The 15,937-nt window shown below is 43.8% G+C and overlaps 1 long non-coding RNA gene across 4 annotated transcripts in view; it reads right to left on the bottom strand.

Annotated features, from left to right (window-relative positions):
* The window catches only part of LOC122464082, a 65,660-nt gene that overhangs the window by 23,864 nt on the left and 25,859 nt on the right, over nt 1-15,937 (bottom strand). For all 4 annotated transcript variants that reach the window (XR_006287944.1, XR_006287947.1, XR_006287945.1 and 1 more), the window contains exon 2: nt 4,271-4,460. This is a non-coding gene — a long non-coding RNA (uncharacterized LOC122464082). The remainder of the gene's footprint in view (nt 1-4,270; nt 4,461-15,937) is intronic.

Raw genomic sequence — 15,937 nt, 5'->3', positions numbered from 1 at the left:
AAAGCAATTTGGAAAAAAAGTTGTACAGAATTTGTTTAGTGAAAAACTGAAAAAAATTTAGTTTGAGAATTTTAGATCCATTTTAGGACCTCTCATTTTCACTCCTTTTTGCAGGCGGATGTATCCCCTTCTGCAACACGTGAGCAAGTGGCACTACCACACTGCTCCCAATACTAAACACCTGCTATTCAAAGCCCCAAAGTGCCTTTTTTTCCCCTGGCTTTATAGGTAAATCAAACATGAATCTCATTCAAAGATTTCTCCCTAAACCTCACTGTTTGTAGGATTTCTCGCAGATCTCCCATGTCTCTGCCCCTGACTCCACCCAGCCAGAGGCTCATAACCACCTCGCTTATATGCTAGTGCATAAAAACTTACTCCGCATTTCTATGCGGTGATACAACTCTTACTTGCAGGGCGAGTTCAATAGGAGAGGTAGGATCACAACATCTGCCATACTTATGTGCTCATAACTTTAAAGAAAAAACTACTGACCTGATTTTCTTCCAACTTGGCTGCAGATCTCAATGATCTTTGCAAAATAAGCCAAGAGTGATATTTTTGCCTTTGGAGTCTCAACTATACATGTGCAAAGTTTCCTGACTGAATATTTCCCTCTGCCCTCCCCCATATAGAACAAGAACAACTGACCTGATTCCGCTCATGTTTTCCAGAACGCTTAACCTTTGGCCTGACACACAAGCAAGGAAAATTTCAGCCCAAAATGAACTAGTATGACAGAGTTATGAGCAACTGGAGGAAAAGAAAGGAAGATTAGAATGGAAGATAGATCTCATCCTTAATGATAATATGAATTAGCCACACTTTCTGTAACTCAGACTTTTGCTTATCAGATTCTTTACAGCAACTCCAGCCATCTGGCCTTCTTCAGGAAGACAAAAATATCAGTCTGTTTAAAAAGTATAATTGTGTTTTCACATGGAATACTATGCGGCTTACTGCAGCTCCTTGTCTCCATAGACCAAGTAAATGAAACTGAGAAAGAAAGAGAAAGTGAGAAATCTTGTAAGTGGAACAGCGAGGGAGGGGGAAGCCACCTGACTCTCCTCTGATGTTCTGACTCAATGCTTTGATGTTAGGCAGTTAGAGAGGGCAGCACTAGTCAAGAGACCTTTGGAAAAAGAACGGAATCACGCTCAGATGAGTAATTATACACACATTCATTAATGAAGGCTAAACCAACACAAGAATGGATTAGTACCTAAATAATTTTGTTGGAGAAAAGTGGGGCACATATTGGCCTCAAACTTTCAAAAGGCACGAGTGATTTTGGGTGCCCAATTTGAGACACTGTAAGGGGGCCCATTTTCAGGGGTGAGTGCTCAGCACTCTCTGGTAAATCAGGGTCTTTTAAAGGTGTCTCAAATTGGGCATCCAAAAGTCACTTGCAAACTTGGTATGGTGCACAGGCAAAGTTTTAGTAAACAGGTTCTCCCAATTGAGTTCTGCATGGTGCCTCCCTCAACTATTTTTAAAAATTAAAGACAGCGCACTCACCCACGCATCACTCTGTCCAAACTATGCCAAGTCCCTTAATGCCCGTGGTGAATAAATGCTGTTTATCGCTGTCTATGATGTAATGGTCTATTATAGAGATTTCAAAGCGATTACCACTTTGTGAAAGAATGTTTCCAACAACAAGACATTTATTGGAATTCTGGTTAAAGGGGATTTCCAGTGTTTATGGAGGATAGAAAGAAATCCGTCACGTCTCTTTAAACAAAAGCTCTAGCATTTTGTTAGCGTACGCTAAGGTCCACTCCTGAACTCACGAGAAAAGCAAAAGTAAGATGGCTTTGTTCATTTGAAATGAAGCTACAACACAGTAGCATTAAGGAAAGAAATCCTCAGCCCCAACTCATGTTAAAAGAGAGGAGGAAGTAATGGATGGGGCCAGCTGCTTCTGCCGTGGGCAATGAGACTTTGCACTGTAAAAGGATCCATTGCTCATGCTCCCATTCAAAGGGGACATTGGCTGCCCCTCTGCATAGACTCGTGCAATGGGTGTCACTTGCACAAAGTACAAAGGTGTAGACATTTCCCCTTATAGGGTTTTCCCACAGGTTAGTCCCCTTGTCATACATAAAACACATAGATCCTGCTACTTTGGGTCTTTGCAGATCATTCCAGAGAACTTTCGGATTTGCCCCTAAGATGCCTAGGAAACATTTAGTTAAGAATATATATAAATTGAAAGGCTTCCAGAAAAAAAAATCTGCCACGATTTCAGAATTCCCATTCAGTGTGTAGGGCTTTTACCCCGTCTCAGTACAGGCTGCCACTTGAACGATATTCCCCAAGAGAAACCCACTCAGATCACATATCACAGTACAACTGAAAGAACTAGCTTGGAAAATTTCAGATTCCCCATGCTTTCTAATAGCAAAACTGCCACAGAAGTTAGATGGGCAGTGGGGCTTGAGACTCAGGAAACCTGGGTTTGAATCCTGGCTCTGCCACTAATCGCAGACAAGTCATTTCATCACTCTGTGGCCTCCTTCCCCTCCCTTCGTCCATTTAGATTATAAAAACTCATCAGAACAGAAAGCACCTTTTGTACAGTGCCTGCTACAATGGCGCCCTGATCTCCATTAAGGGGGTTTCATTCATTTAACATAGGCCTGTTTTTATGAGAAAGAAAGGACCACTTGTAAAACTCAATATGTAACAATTTGATAATAAGACGGTATTGTAAGAAATCCAAGGGGAATCACTTATTTTCTAGGACATTGCATGTGATCAGAAAATGCAACCTGGACTATGGCATAAAAATGAATTCACTACATGTCCCCCTTTCTCTGTCAAGCATGCTTATACACAGTATAATCACAGCATTTAGGGCTGGATCTTACTGTGCTTCCATATACAAAACTCCCATCCACTTCAACAGGAGGGACGCATGCACAAGGACCAGAGATTATAAAGCGAGAGGAGCTTTCCCAGGTTAGATTGGCAAGCCTAGAACTCTTTCATCTTGCGAAAAGGAGGACTTGTGGCACCTTAGAGACTAGCAAATTTATTTGAGCATAAGCTTTCGTGAGCTACAGCTCACTTCATTGGATGCATTCAGTGGAAAATACAGTGGGGAGATTTATATACACAGAGAACATGAAACAATGGGTGTTACCATACACACTGTAACCAGAGTGATCACTTAAGGTGAGCTATTACCAGCAGGAGGGCTGGGGGGGGGGGGGGAATCCTTTTGTAGTGATAATCAAGGTGGGCCATTCCCAGCAGTTGACAAGAACATCTGAGGAACAGTGTGTGTGGGGGGGGGGGGAAATAAACATGGGGAAATAGTTTTACTTTGTGTAATGACCCATCCACTCCCAGTCTTTATTCAAGCCTATGTTAATTGTATCCAGTTTGCAAATTAATTCCAATTCAGCAGTCTCTCCTTGGAGTCTGTTTTTGAAGTTTTTTTGTTGAGGAATTGCCACTTTTAGGTCTGTAATCGAGTGACCAGAGAGATTGAAGTGTTCTCCGACTGGTTTTTGAATGTTATAATTCTTGACGTCTGATTTGTGTCCATTTATTCTTTTATGTAGAGACTGTCCAGTTTGGCCAATGTACACCCCCCCCCCCCCCGTTTCTCAGACGTTCTTGTCCACTGTTGGAAATGGCCCACCTTGATTATCACTACAAAAGGATTTCCCCCCCGCTCTCCTGCTGGTAATAGCTCACCTTAAGTGATCACTCTGGTTACAGTGAGTATGGTAACACCCATTGTTTCACGTTCTCTGTGTATATAAATCTCCCCACTGTATTTTCCACTGCATGCATCCGATGAAGTGAGCTGTAGCTCACGAAAGCTTATGCTCAAATAAATTGGTTAGTCTCTAAGGTGCCACAAGTACTCCTTTTCTTTTTGCGAATACAGACTAACACGGCTGCTCCTCTGAAACGTTTCATCTTGCGATTACTCATCACTGGGGGACAGTAACCTGTAGCATGGACTGCAGTGAATGTGCAGCTTACAAGCAAGAAAGAGATGGAAGTTAAAAGCAAAAGAAGTGTCCAACACTGTAGAAAAGTGCCTAGTAAAAGAACTCACAAGCCTACTTATTTTGGCCATAGTTTTGCATGGGAATTCAACACAATGTACTGATGTCTCTTTAGCAATAGGCTTTCGTGGAACATACATTCAGTTCTGCACATTGCATAACCTGTTCTAGTTAAAGTTAAACCCACATTTAGAGGGTGACAAATTAAAACGTTAATATGTAATTCTTTTAAAGCAACTGACCTCATTCTTCCTTTGTCTTCTGTTGTGCAATCAAGTTCTGATCAAAGTGCGCTGATGAACACAGTTCCTTCCAAGGAACAAAGCTTACAGATTCACATCCTATTTCTGAGGCTTCTAGATATCTCAACCACAGGGACTGTAGTGTTTTGTGGTCTGTCTGTAATTGGCTTTCACAAGAAGCATAAGCATCCTAAGAAAAGCAACCAGAAGACAGGTTGTAAACAACACTCAACAATTAATATACAGTAAGTGAGAATGGTGCCTACAGTATACATACAAGCATATCTATAGCATTCTTATTAAAACAGGAAGCAATGTGATCTAGTGATTAGAGCACGGAGCAGGATTCAGGAGACCTGGGTTCCTGGCTCTGACACTGGCCTGCTTGGCCTTGGGCAAGTCACTTCACCCAGACTCGGTTTCCCCATTTGTAAAATGGGGATGATGACACTGAAAAGCCATTTAAGCTCTACTGATGAAAAGCACCCTATAAGAGCCAGGTATAATCATCACCCGTGCCAGCCAGGGACAAACGAGGTTTGTATTTTACAGATTAAATCAAATCCATTTTGGTAATGCACCTAGAGCACAGAGTTTGAGTCTGGAGGTGAACTCTGTACAAGTTATCCTCTGAATAAAATATCTATTCCTTTTTCTTAATGATATAATCTAGGACACAAGATGTGAAAAAACTGGTTAAGCTACTATCAAAACTTCTCATTCCTTACTTTCTAAAAGGAAAAATATTTTTCCTATCTATACCACTATATATTTTAATTGACTCCTTCTAGCATCAAAAATCTGTTACTAAACGGAACATAGTATAAAAAGAATATAATGCTACTGGTTCAAATTCAGCTCAGGTCATATGACCGGTAGTTGTTGCCATCGGATGATTGGTTGATGACTTATGTGAAATGAGTTTGGTGGCCTCCATCAAGTTCCCAGTGGACGTGTGTACACATGACAAAAATAATCAACACTAATTAGCAACATCAGTGGCAAACTGAGCAGAGAAGCCAAGAAAACAGAGCTGGCTGCACATCTTCCATGGCCAGAGCTGGTCACGGGTAAAGTAGCAGAGACAAATTTGCAGTGCCATTGTCCAATGCTATCTTCATAGGCAGAGCACTGCAGTCTCCAGGGAGGTCAAGCTGGCACCTTTCAGGAGCGGGAAATTCACATAAAATATAATGGCAGCCAAGTTAGTCTTTTTATACGATTCAATCATCTGCTAATCCAAAATCAAATCTGCCTGCTCCAGCCTCCATCAAATAATACTGGTCATTTCCCAGAGCTACTACAGCCCCATAATTGAGATATCTGAGTTACCTCATCTCTCTCAATTCTAGAGCCAAATATTTGAAAACAAGTGAGAGGAAAGTTGTTGTCTGTAAATATTGCATAAGCCTATCAGTGGAGCTCATGTTTCTATTATCTGAATGCACCGCCTGCTTGTGCTGTGTGTGAACTGAACCACTGAAGTAGAAAAGGGACTATTGTATGTCAGTTAGCCCATAAGAAAAAAAAGTGAAGGATCAGAGGTTATCACAAGAGGAAATCTGGGCTAAGCACTCTAGGTTTTCCCCCTTTCTCTGCAGGAAGGAGCATGATCCCAGAGCTCCATGAAGTCTTGTTTAACCTTTGACCTTATCAACCAACACTCAACAAGCACTTAGATCAATTTTCTCCCATGTTACCGGAGGAAGAGAGGCAGAGAAGCTGCCTCCTCTAACTTCATGTAACATTCTAAGATCTAGGTAGTTTTTTTCACATTTCTTTTTGTTTTTCAGCCTGATTCTGTTTAAGAGAGACGTCTACATGTTTGTAGCTCAGATTTTTATTGTGATTCTATTAAATCAGCATCAATAAAATGAATTGCACTGAGCAAGCCCATAAACTCAAACTTAGAAATGCATGGTGAATCCGGTTCATCTACTCAGAAATACATGCTGTTTCTTTGTGCAGGGATAAAAAAGTGTCCAAATGATCAAACACATTCATTACAATTCTGTTATTTTGTAAGTTTGGGACCAAAGAATTCTCATTCCCTCCAGGAGAATATTCTGCCAGATGTTCTGCTGTGGATGGTATAATTCACAGGGTTTGATAATCATTACATTTACAGTAAGAAACTTGCTAAAAAAAAAGTTGCACCAGGGAGGGACTAGTGAACAGTGGCAGACTGTTTCATGCCTTCCTTTGCTTTATAGTGATGGGTAAATGCATTTTCTCCCACGTACCATCCTAATATTGTTCTGCAGATGGAAAAGAAATGTTTACCTTCTTTTTACTTATTACCTATAAAGAAAATACAGACCACAATGGAAAGATTTATATTACTGTAGAGATGGTGGGTGAAATCCCATCCCCATTAACTTTAAAATGGTGCCAGGATTTCACCCAGCATTTCAGAGCTAGCTCGCGTTGTGGGAGGCATAAGGATGGCCCATGCCGCTGTGGGAACTCACGAGGAATTCCAGCGGATTCAGCAGTTGCTCTTTATAGCATTTTCTGGTAGAGGGAATCCTGGAGAAGCAGCTCTGCACCCTTTCATGGCTATAACCTGCACCCTCCAACCCCACCTATGCCAGTACTGCTACAGTGGCCAAGGGTCCTCACCCTGTCTCCCTGCCCCCTTTGGATAGGCTAGTACTGTCTGCTAACACTAATATTCAGAAGAATGAGAGTAATCCTGAATAGCACTGACTTCCCTGCATTCAGCAGGGATTGTGATGGAAATAAAAATTAAATGCTTAAGCAATCAGAGGCTCATGAGCTAGTTTTCAGGTACGCTGGGGATTGGGACAAGGGAAGGGAATTAGCAGGAGATGTAGATCCAGTCAAGAAATTCGTTCACCAGTCCTTTAGTCTCTGAAGCAAAAGCCTTAGCCTACTCCGGTTCAAATCACTGGACGTTTCCCCGTTCACTTCAATAGGAGCGGAATCCGGTCCAGATGATTAAGTGGCTGAGATGGAGAAGTTATTTTCATTGTGCACTAGCCATACTCATCAACAGGCTACTTTTGCCCACAGGAATAGCAAGACTAACTGCAGCAAGCGACAGGTACAAATAGAAATGTTTGTTTCACACATGGGAGCATTCCTGGGACATCACTCAACTCAGAGGCAGCAGCTAATTGATTGTTACAGATACACTCATGAAGAGAATCTAAAGATGCCTTGACAGTTGTCTGGCTTTTAAAAGCCTTGGAAATTAAAGAGGTGGTTATTGTATTAGACTCATTTTCCTAGACATGCACAAGAGAAACAATGTACCCTGCTCTTGATACATGGTGTCTAGAGAAAGCTTGCTGACTGCAGTTTTCCATAGTCTGTAATTGGATAACACGAACAGGTGAATGGGATCCATGACTAACCTATATACATCAATGGTTTGGGCGTCAAAATGAAGGTTATACAAGGCAAGCCGAGAGAGGCAAGCCAGAAAAAAAAAAATTGGAAACCAAGGGTCAAATTCTGCTTGCAGTCACACCAGTGAAAGGTGTAACTGGCAGCAAGAGCTAGCCAAAAGTGAGTGTTAAGAATTAAAGAAACAAAAACATATATGATTCAAAGGTCTGAATAAAAATAAGCTTGCCATAAAGGAGGTTGACCAATATATTCTGGCTAGCATAATATGTTATTAATATGTATTATGTACATCATATGTACATTAGTATGCATTAAGCACAAATAGTATGGCAGTTATACAGGCTAAATTGGGCTATCCCTTTACTATAATATTGCTCTCTTATGTTAAGTATCCCATAACACCTTACATTAGCTGAAGCAAGCATTTGGCATAAGCAAATAGGAAACTTGTAAAAAAAAAAAAAAAAAAAAAAATTAAGATCTATTCCTTCTACGTCTTAGTACAAGCTAGGGGAGGTACCTTAATGGACCAGTACCTGGAATGCTAGTATCCAAGACAAAGACAAGGAAGGAAGAGAACAATGAGTTAGGAAATTGGGACAAAACTGATGTGTTCGATTTTAGTGACGTGTAAATAGACATGTAACTTGCAAAATCATCATGTAAATACCACCACATGAAACGTGCAACTTCGGGAGCGCATTTTCGGTGTAAGGCAAGTGTAACATCACTGCATGAGATGGCTTCCCAGAGACTGGTATCATATAGTACAGGAAAGAAGGTTACTGCAATAAACCTGACTGACATTGATGGTTCATTATACTCAAATAACCAATGTATCAGCAACAAGGACAATGGTTAAAAATACAGCTCTGCACTTTTTAAGATACATATGGTTTGATTCTGTGAGTAACACAGACAATGGTAAAAAGAAAAGGAGTACTTGTGGCACCTTAGAGACTAACCAATTTATTTGAGCATAAGCTTTCGTGAGCTACAGCTCACTTCATCGGATGCATACTATGGAAAGTGTAGAAGATCTTTTATATACACACAAAGCATGAAAAAATACCTCCTCCCACCCCACTCTCCTGCAGGTAATAGCTTATCTAAAGTGACCACTCTCCTTACAATGTGTATGATAATCAAGGTGGGCCATTTCCAGCACAAATCCAGGGTTTAACAAGAACGTCCGGAGGTGGGGGGGTAGGTTACCTTGCATAATGACTTAGCCACTCCCAGTCTCTATTCAAGCCTAAGTTAATTGTCTCCAATTTGCAAATGAATTCCAATTCAACAGTTTCTCGCTGGAGTCTGGATTTGAAGTTTTTTTGTTGTAATATAGCAACTTTCATGTCTATAATCGCGTGACCAGAGAGATTGAAGTGTTCTCCGACTGATTTATGAATGTTATAATTCTTGACATCTGATTTGTGTCCATTTATTCTTTTACGTAGAGACTGTCCAGTTTGACCAATGTACATGGCAGAGGGGCATTGCTGGCACATGATGGCATATATCACATTGGTGGATGTGCAGGTGAACGAGCCTCTGATAGTGTGGCTGATGTTATTAGGCCCTGTGATGGTGTCCCCGAATAGATATGTGGGCACAGTTGGCGACGGGCTTTGTTGCAAGGATAGGTTCCTGGGTTAGTGGTTCTGTTGTGTGGCATGTGGTTGCTGGTGAGTATTTGCTTCAGGTTGGGGGGCTGTCTGTAGGCAAGGACTGGCCTGTCTCCCGAGATTTGTGAGAGTGTTGGGTCATCCTTCAGGATAGGTTGTAGATCCTTAATAATGCGTTGGAGGGGTTTTAGTTGGGGGCTGAAGGTGACGGCTAGTGGCGTTCTGTTATTTTCTTTGTTAGGCCTGTCCTGTAGTAGGTGACTTCTGGGAACTCTTCTGGCTCTATCAATCTGTTTCTTCACTTCCGCAGGTGGGTATTGTAGTTGTAAGAATGCTTGATAGAGACCTTGTAGGTGTTTGTCTCTGTCTGAGGGGTTGGAGCAAATGCGGTTGTATTGCAGAGCTGGGCTGTAGACGATGGATCGTGTGGTGTGGTCAGGGTGAAAGCTGGAGGCATGTAGGTAGGAATAGCGGTCAGTAGGTTTCCGGTATAGGGTGGTGTTTATGTGACCATTGTTTATTAGCACTGTAGTGTCCAGGAAGTGGATCTCTTGTGTGGACTGGACCAGGCTGAGGTTGATGGTGGGATGGAAATTGTTGAAATCATGGTGGAATTCCTCAAGGGCTTCTTTTCCATGGGTCCAGATGATGAAGATGTCATCAATATAGCGCAAGTAGAGTAGGGGCGTTAGAACAACGCTTCCTCAGCTCTCGTCCCCTAACGCCCCTACTCTACTTGCGCTATATTGATGACATCTTCATCATCTGGACCCATGGAAAAGAAGCCCTTGAAGAATTCCACCATGATTCCCCCCCCTCCCCCCCGACGTTCTTGTTAAACCCTGGATTTGTGCTGGAAATGGCCCACCTTGATTATCACACACATTGTAAGGAGAGTGATCACTTTAGATAAGCTATTACCTGCAGGAGAGTGGGATAGGAGGAGGTATTTTTTCATCCTTTGTGTGTATATAAAAAGATCTTCTACACTTTCCACAGTATGCATCCGATGAAGTGAGCTGTAGCTCACGAAAGCTTATGCTCAAATAAATTGGTTAGTCTCTAAGGTGCCACAAGTACTCCTTTTCTTTTTGTGAATACAGACTAACACAGCTGTTACTCTGAAACAGACAATGGTGTGAAGTTTAAAATTTGTCAGGATCAAGACCCTGATCCTGCAACCACTTACACAAGTCCTTTACTGAAGTGGGTAGTCTCATTCACGCTACACTTTTCTTCTCAATCACTTTGCCTCTCATCACACATCCAATGCCTATACAGCTTGAGATCCCCTCAGGGCAGGGATTTTGTCTTCTCATCTTTATATAGAGTGCCTAGAACACTTCGGATGGAATCCGAAGACCCATCACCCAGCATGAGTAGAGAGCTGTGCATTGCACTTCCCTGTAAGGAACTTGGAAGGAAGTGGGAGAAGGAAGCTGCCCCAAAACAACATTGCCTTGAGAGAGAGAACTGGAGAATGCATGTAGCACTGGAACCCCTGCCCTTTCCATGGTTTACTTCCATTCATCTCTGCAGAGGTGGCACTCAACCCCTGCATACCCAGGGATGCTGGAACAATTTTTTTAGCAGGGGTGTTGAAAGCCATTGCATAAAACTGTATACCTTCTATATGGTTGAAGCCATGCATTCGGCTCCTATTGTTACATGAAACCAGGGGTGCTGCCATACCTCCAGCACCCCTAGGTCAAGCACCCCTGTGCATACCCCTCCCATCACTGATTTAACAGAACTATGCTGGTTTCACTCCTACGGGGTGCGGGGAAAGAAGGGGGAGCTCTGTCACTAAGTGCTGGATTTACCCCTTTCAGAGTTATATCACTAAAACAATAAGAAATTTTATGAAAGGTTGTACAGTTACACTTTAGCCATTTGTAAAGACAAACCACTTCAGAAATCAGTCCACAAAACCAAAGGCAAGGTGGTTTCATCTTTCAAGACCAGCATTTCACAGATATGTTGCCAAATAGTCCTGGAGAAGCATCTTACCTGCCCCAGCATCAGAATGCATCCATTACCTCAGTTTCCCTTTGAAAGCCGGTAGCATGATTTGCAATTTAGCCCTCTGGACAAGCCAAAAAGAGTACTCACCTCCTGGGGTAAATAGAGTGTGGGGGGGGGGGGAAGAACCCCCACCCTACAATTCATTCTTGGCACTATACAGGCTATAGCCTTCACCCTGCAGTGCAGCGCTCCAGGAGTCACTGTTGACCCTCTTCAGGGCAAACAGATCAATATTGCTTTGCCCCTCAGCGCAGGGATCACAAGATTCTTCACCCAAGTTTCACAGGGATTTCCAAAACCACCTCTGTAGGTGGCACTGTAGGGGGGCCCTCCCTCTATGGCAGCTGTCCCTGGTACTCTAAGCTATGTCAGTCCTCCACCCAAAAAGGAATATTACCCTTATAGTAACTGGAGTTCTTGGAGATGTGGGGTCTCTACGGGTATGCACTCTGCATGTGCTCCATGTGCCTAGGACCAGAAATTCTTCTATAGCAGTGTGCATTGGTCTGCACCTGTGCCCTTACACCTCCTTGTGCTGCAAACCAAGGGCATCACTAGCGACACAGACCAACCACCTTTCCAGTTCCTACTCTACCACAAATCACGTGAGGGTCCAAGCAGTGTGGAAGGAGGATGAGTCACATAACATCTACAGGACCACACATCTCAAAGAACCTCCTTGGACTATGAAGGAAGGAAGGTTACTTACCTTTAAGTGCTGGTCCCAATGGGCAATGGGTTTAATAGGCAGCAGGTTTAAAAACAAACCAAAGGAAATATTTCTTTGCACAATGCACAGTCAGCCTGTGGAACTCTTTGCCAGAGGATGTTGTGAAGGTCAAGACTAACAGGGTACAAAAAAGTAGTAGATAAATTCATGGAGGATAGGTCCATCAATGGCTATTAGCCAGGATGGACAGGGATGGTGTCCCTAGCCTCTGTTTGCCAGAAGCTGGGAATGGGCAACAGGGGATGGATCACTTGATGATTGCTTGTTCTGTTCATTCCCTCTGAGGCACCTGGCACTGGCCACTGTGGGAAGACAGGATACTGGGCTAGATGGACCTTTGGTCTGACCCAATGGGGCCATTGTTATGATGTTCTTCTTGCGGGTATTATAAGGAGGTGGGTGGGAAAGAGCTCTGTACTACAGTTTGGAGGATTGCTGACCTGAAAGAAGCATCCTGCACAGAGGTTTGAATCAACAAATAGTGCCTGGTACATGTGTGGATGGAACTCCAGGTTGCTACTATACATATCTCAGGAGTAGGACCCCTGCAGGAATGCCATTGGGGCCACCTGTGTGCTTGTCAAATGAGCCCCGAAGGATGAGCTCCAACCCTTTTATAAAACGGTGTAGGATGCAACTAGAAATCCATTTGAAAGTCTCTGGAGGATACTGCCTCCCTGCTATGGAGGTGAAGCCTTCAACTCCATGTTCCATCAGGGGATGGAAGAGACACGGCAACTTTCTAAAGGCCTGTGTCCTACCTGGCTAGAAAACCAGAGCGCTATGCACATCTAGGGAGTGGAACTTCACGTCTTCCTTAGTCTTGTGAGCCGTCGGGTAAAATGCAGATAAGAAGACGGTCTGATTTAAATAAAAAACCAATATCAGAGAACACCTTGGGAATGAATTTGGGATGCAGTCTCAGGGATACTTTGTCTCTGTGAAAGATGGATCTGCCCTACGGCCCAAGTTTGCCTTACAGCCAAGGTACTATCAATGTAGATATCCTTCCTCATGGCTAAGTGCAATAGGGAGCAGGAGGCCAAGGGCTTAAGTGGTGGTTTCAGTAAGGCAGAGAGCACCAGGTTGAGATCCCAGGCTGGCACCAGCCTTGACACACATGGGAAGGTTCTCACTATGACCTTTAAAGAATTTTACTGCTGTGGCGTGGACGAAAATTGAGCCAGTTGTCCATCAGGCAATGGAATGTATTAGCTGCTAAACACACTCACAATTAACTGAGAGGCTTGAAAATTTCAACAAGAGGAAATAGTCCAGGATCAAGGGAATTCTAGCCCCCTCTGGATGCTCATGACATCACAGGGAAAAGTGCTTCTATCTGGCAGCATAACTCCTCCTTGTAGAGGGCTTCCTGCAATTAAGGATGGCTTGGACCGCCTTCAAGCAGGATTTCACTAAGTCTAATGCCCATCCAAAAAACCAGGCTCTCAGATTGAGGGTGCCAGGTTGGGATATTTGATTATGCCTGTTCTGTGACAGTAGGTTTGGAGATGTCTGGTAGCAAATGCATGGATGGGCGGCCATCTGTAGAGCCAGCAGGAACCAGAACTGTGTTGGTCATCAAGGAACCATTGATATTATTGTCACCTAACCCATCTTGATCTTTGAGGATGCGCGGTAGGAGGGAAGCCATACATCAAAAAGTCTGACCATTTCACTAGGAAGCCACCCACTCTGGAGCAGCATCCGTGCGTGTCCCAAGAGCAGCGTGCCAGGTGCTTGCTGTTTGCATGAGTGACAGAGGAGGTCCCAAGATGGGAATCCCCACTGATAAATATCTTCTGGATCACTGACAAATGGCGCTTCCATTCACAGCCCTTGTGAAAATGCTTGCTGAGGCTGTTTGCTTGAGAGTTAAATTAGCCCCAGTATGTGCACTGCAAAGAGGGTGATCTGATGTTGGATGCACCAATTGCAAAGTTTTATCATCTCCTTGCAGAGAGGTGCAGACCTTGCTCCCCTCTATTTGTTTAGATAAACAGTGGACATGTTATGTGACCTGACCTGGACAGGAGGGATCAGTTGAAAGGCAAGAATTGTTCGCATGTTCTGTGTATGGCTCGAAACTCAAGGAGATGGATGTGGAGCATAGACTGCTGTGGAGTCCAGGAAACCTGAGTTACGTGTTTATTCAGTGTGCTCCCCAGCCTAGAAGGGATCTGTGACAAGGGTTCTTGTGGGCATGATGGGTACAAAGGGAACCCCACACAAACTTTGTCTCTCTTCTCCCATCAGGGGAGAGATGCCCAGATGTTAGGTGGAAGTGAGACTCTCTTGTCCAAAGAGTCCATGTTTAGGATGAAGGCCTTCCTCAGCCAGGCCTGGAGGCTGCTCAGGTTAAGTCTGGTGAAGGAGGGGGGTCACATACGTGCACAATACCATGTGGCCTAGGACCACCAAGCAGGACCAGAATGTCATTTGAGGCTGAGTCTAAGGTGGATGCCGAGTTCTTTCATCGCTAGGAATCTGTGCTGTGGCAACCGGGCCCTGGCCACCCTTGAGTCCAGGACTGCTCCTGTAAACTGTATAGTCACTGGGAGGAAGGGGGAGGGGTAAAGTGGACTTTCCTGGGTTTACTTGAAGACTTAAGGAGCGGCAAAGGTTGAGCAGCATGGTGAATGTATCAAGAAGTGTAGGGAGCAATTGACCAGAAAAGGTAAACAGTAGTTCTGATGGCACAGGAGTGTTGTGACTATAACAATGACCCCTCTGTAAAAGGCCTTGGCGCTATGGAAAGACTAGAGGGGAGCACTCTGTACTGGAAGTGCTCTAAACAAACCCACCATAAAATGCAGAGATGTCCTATGCACCAGGTGGATCTCTGTATGAAAATAAACATCCTCTAAATCAAGAGCTGCAAACCAGTCATTGACATTCAGGGAGGGGATTAGAACTAGGGGTCACCAAATGAAATTAATAGGCAGCAGATTTAAAAAACAAAAGAAAGTATTTTTTCCACACAATGCACAGACAACGTGTGGAACTCCTTGTCAGATGATGTTGAAGGCCGACACTATAACAGGGTTCAAAAAAAGAACTAGATAAGTTCCTGGAGACCAATGGCTATTAGCCAACATGGACAGGGATGGTCCCCTAGCCTCTGTTTGCCAGAAGCAGGGAATGGGTGAGGGGATGGATCACTTGATGATTGCCTGTTCTGTTCATTCCCTCTGGGGCACCTGACATTGGCCACTGTCGGAAGACAGGATACTGGTCTGACCCAATATGGCCGTTCTTATGTTATTATAGAGGCTACAGTAATCATCCTGAATCTTGAGTGGCAGAAGACGACATTCAACTACCTGAGATCCAGGATGGGTCTCCAGTCCATCTTTTTGTGGGGATTAGGAAATATTTGGAGTAAAATGCCTTCTCCCTGTGTTGAGGAGGTACCTGCTCTTAATCCCCCAAGCCAAATCAGGGAGTCTACTTCCTGTTCGAGAATCTTGTGAGAGGGGTCCCTAGGGAAAAAGAGGGACATGGAAGGGCTTGGGGGAAGAGAGAGACAGGAACTCTGTCATGTAGCCAATGACGTGCAAGACTCAGTCTGAAGTTAGACCTTGCTGCATTGGAAGGAAAAAGACCAGGCAGCCATGAAGGGGGACTGGTTGTACTGGGACTGGTTGACAGCTCTTCAACATCCCATCAAAATGCCTTCTTGTTAGGCAGTTGGGTCTAGAGAGGGGGATGATGGTGGGACAGGGTATCTGCCACATTGTACCCTCTAGCACTTTTTGTGGGGTTCATAGGGTCTCTGATGGTAGAATGGCTGTGGGGCTGACCAATACTCTGAGACACCACAACATAGGTATTTTCTGTGAGATGAGACACCAGGATGCATATTTCCAAGGATAAGAGGGTGGCACGAGTGTGAGAACTGACTTGGTCTTT

Source organism: Chelonia mydas, chromosome 1 (assembly GCF_015237465.2).
Source record: "Chelonia mydas isolate rCheMyd1 chromosome 1, rCheMyd1.pri.v2, whole genome shotgun sequence".
Lineage (NCBI taxonomy): Eukaryota > Metazoa > Chordata > Testudines > Cheloniidae > Chelonia > Chelonia mydas.
This window is presented reverse-complemented; position numbering and strand designations above follow the sequence as displayed.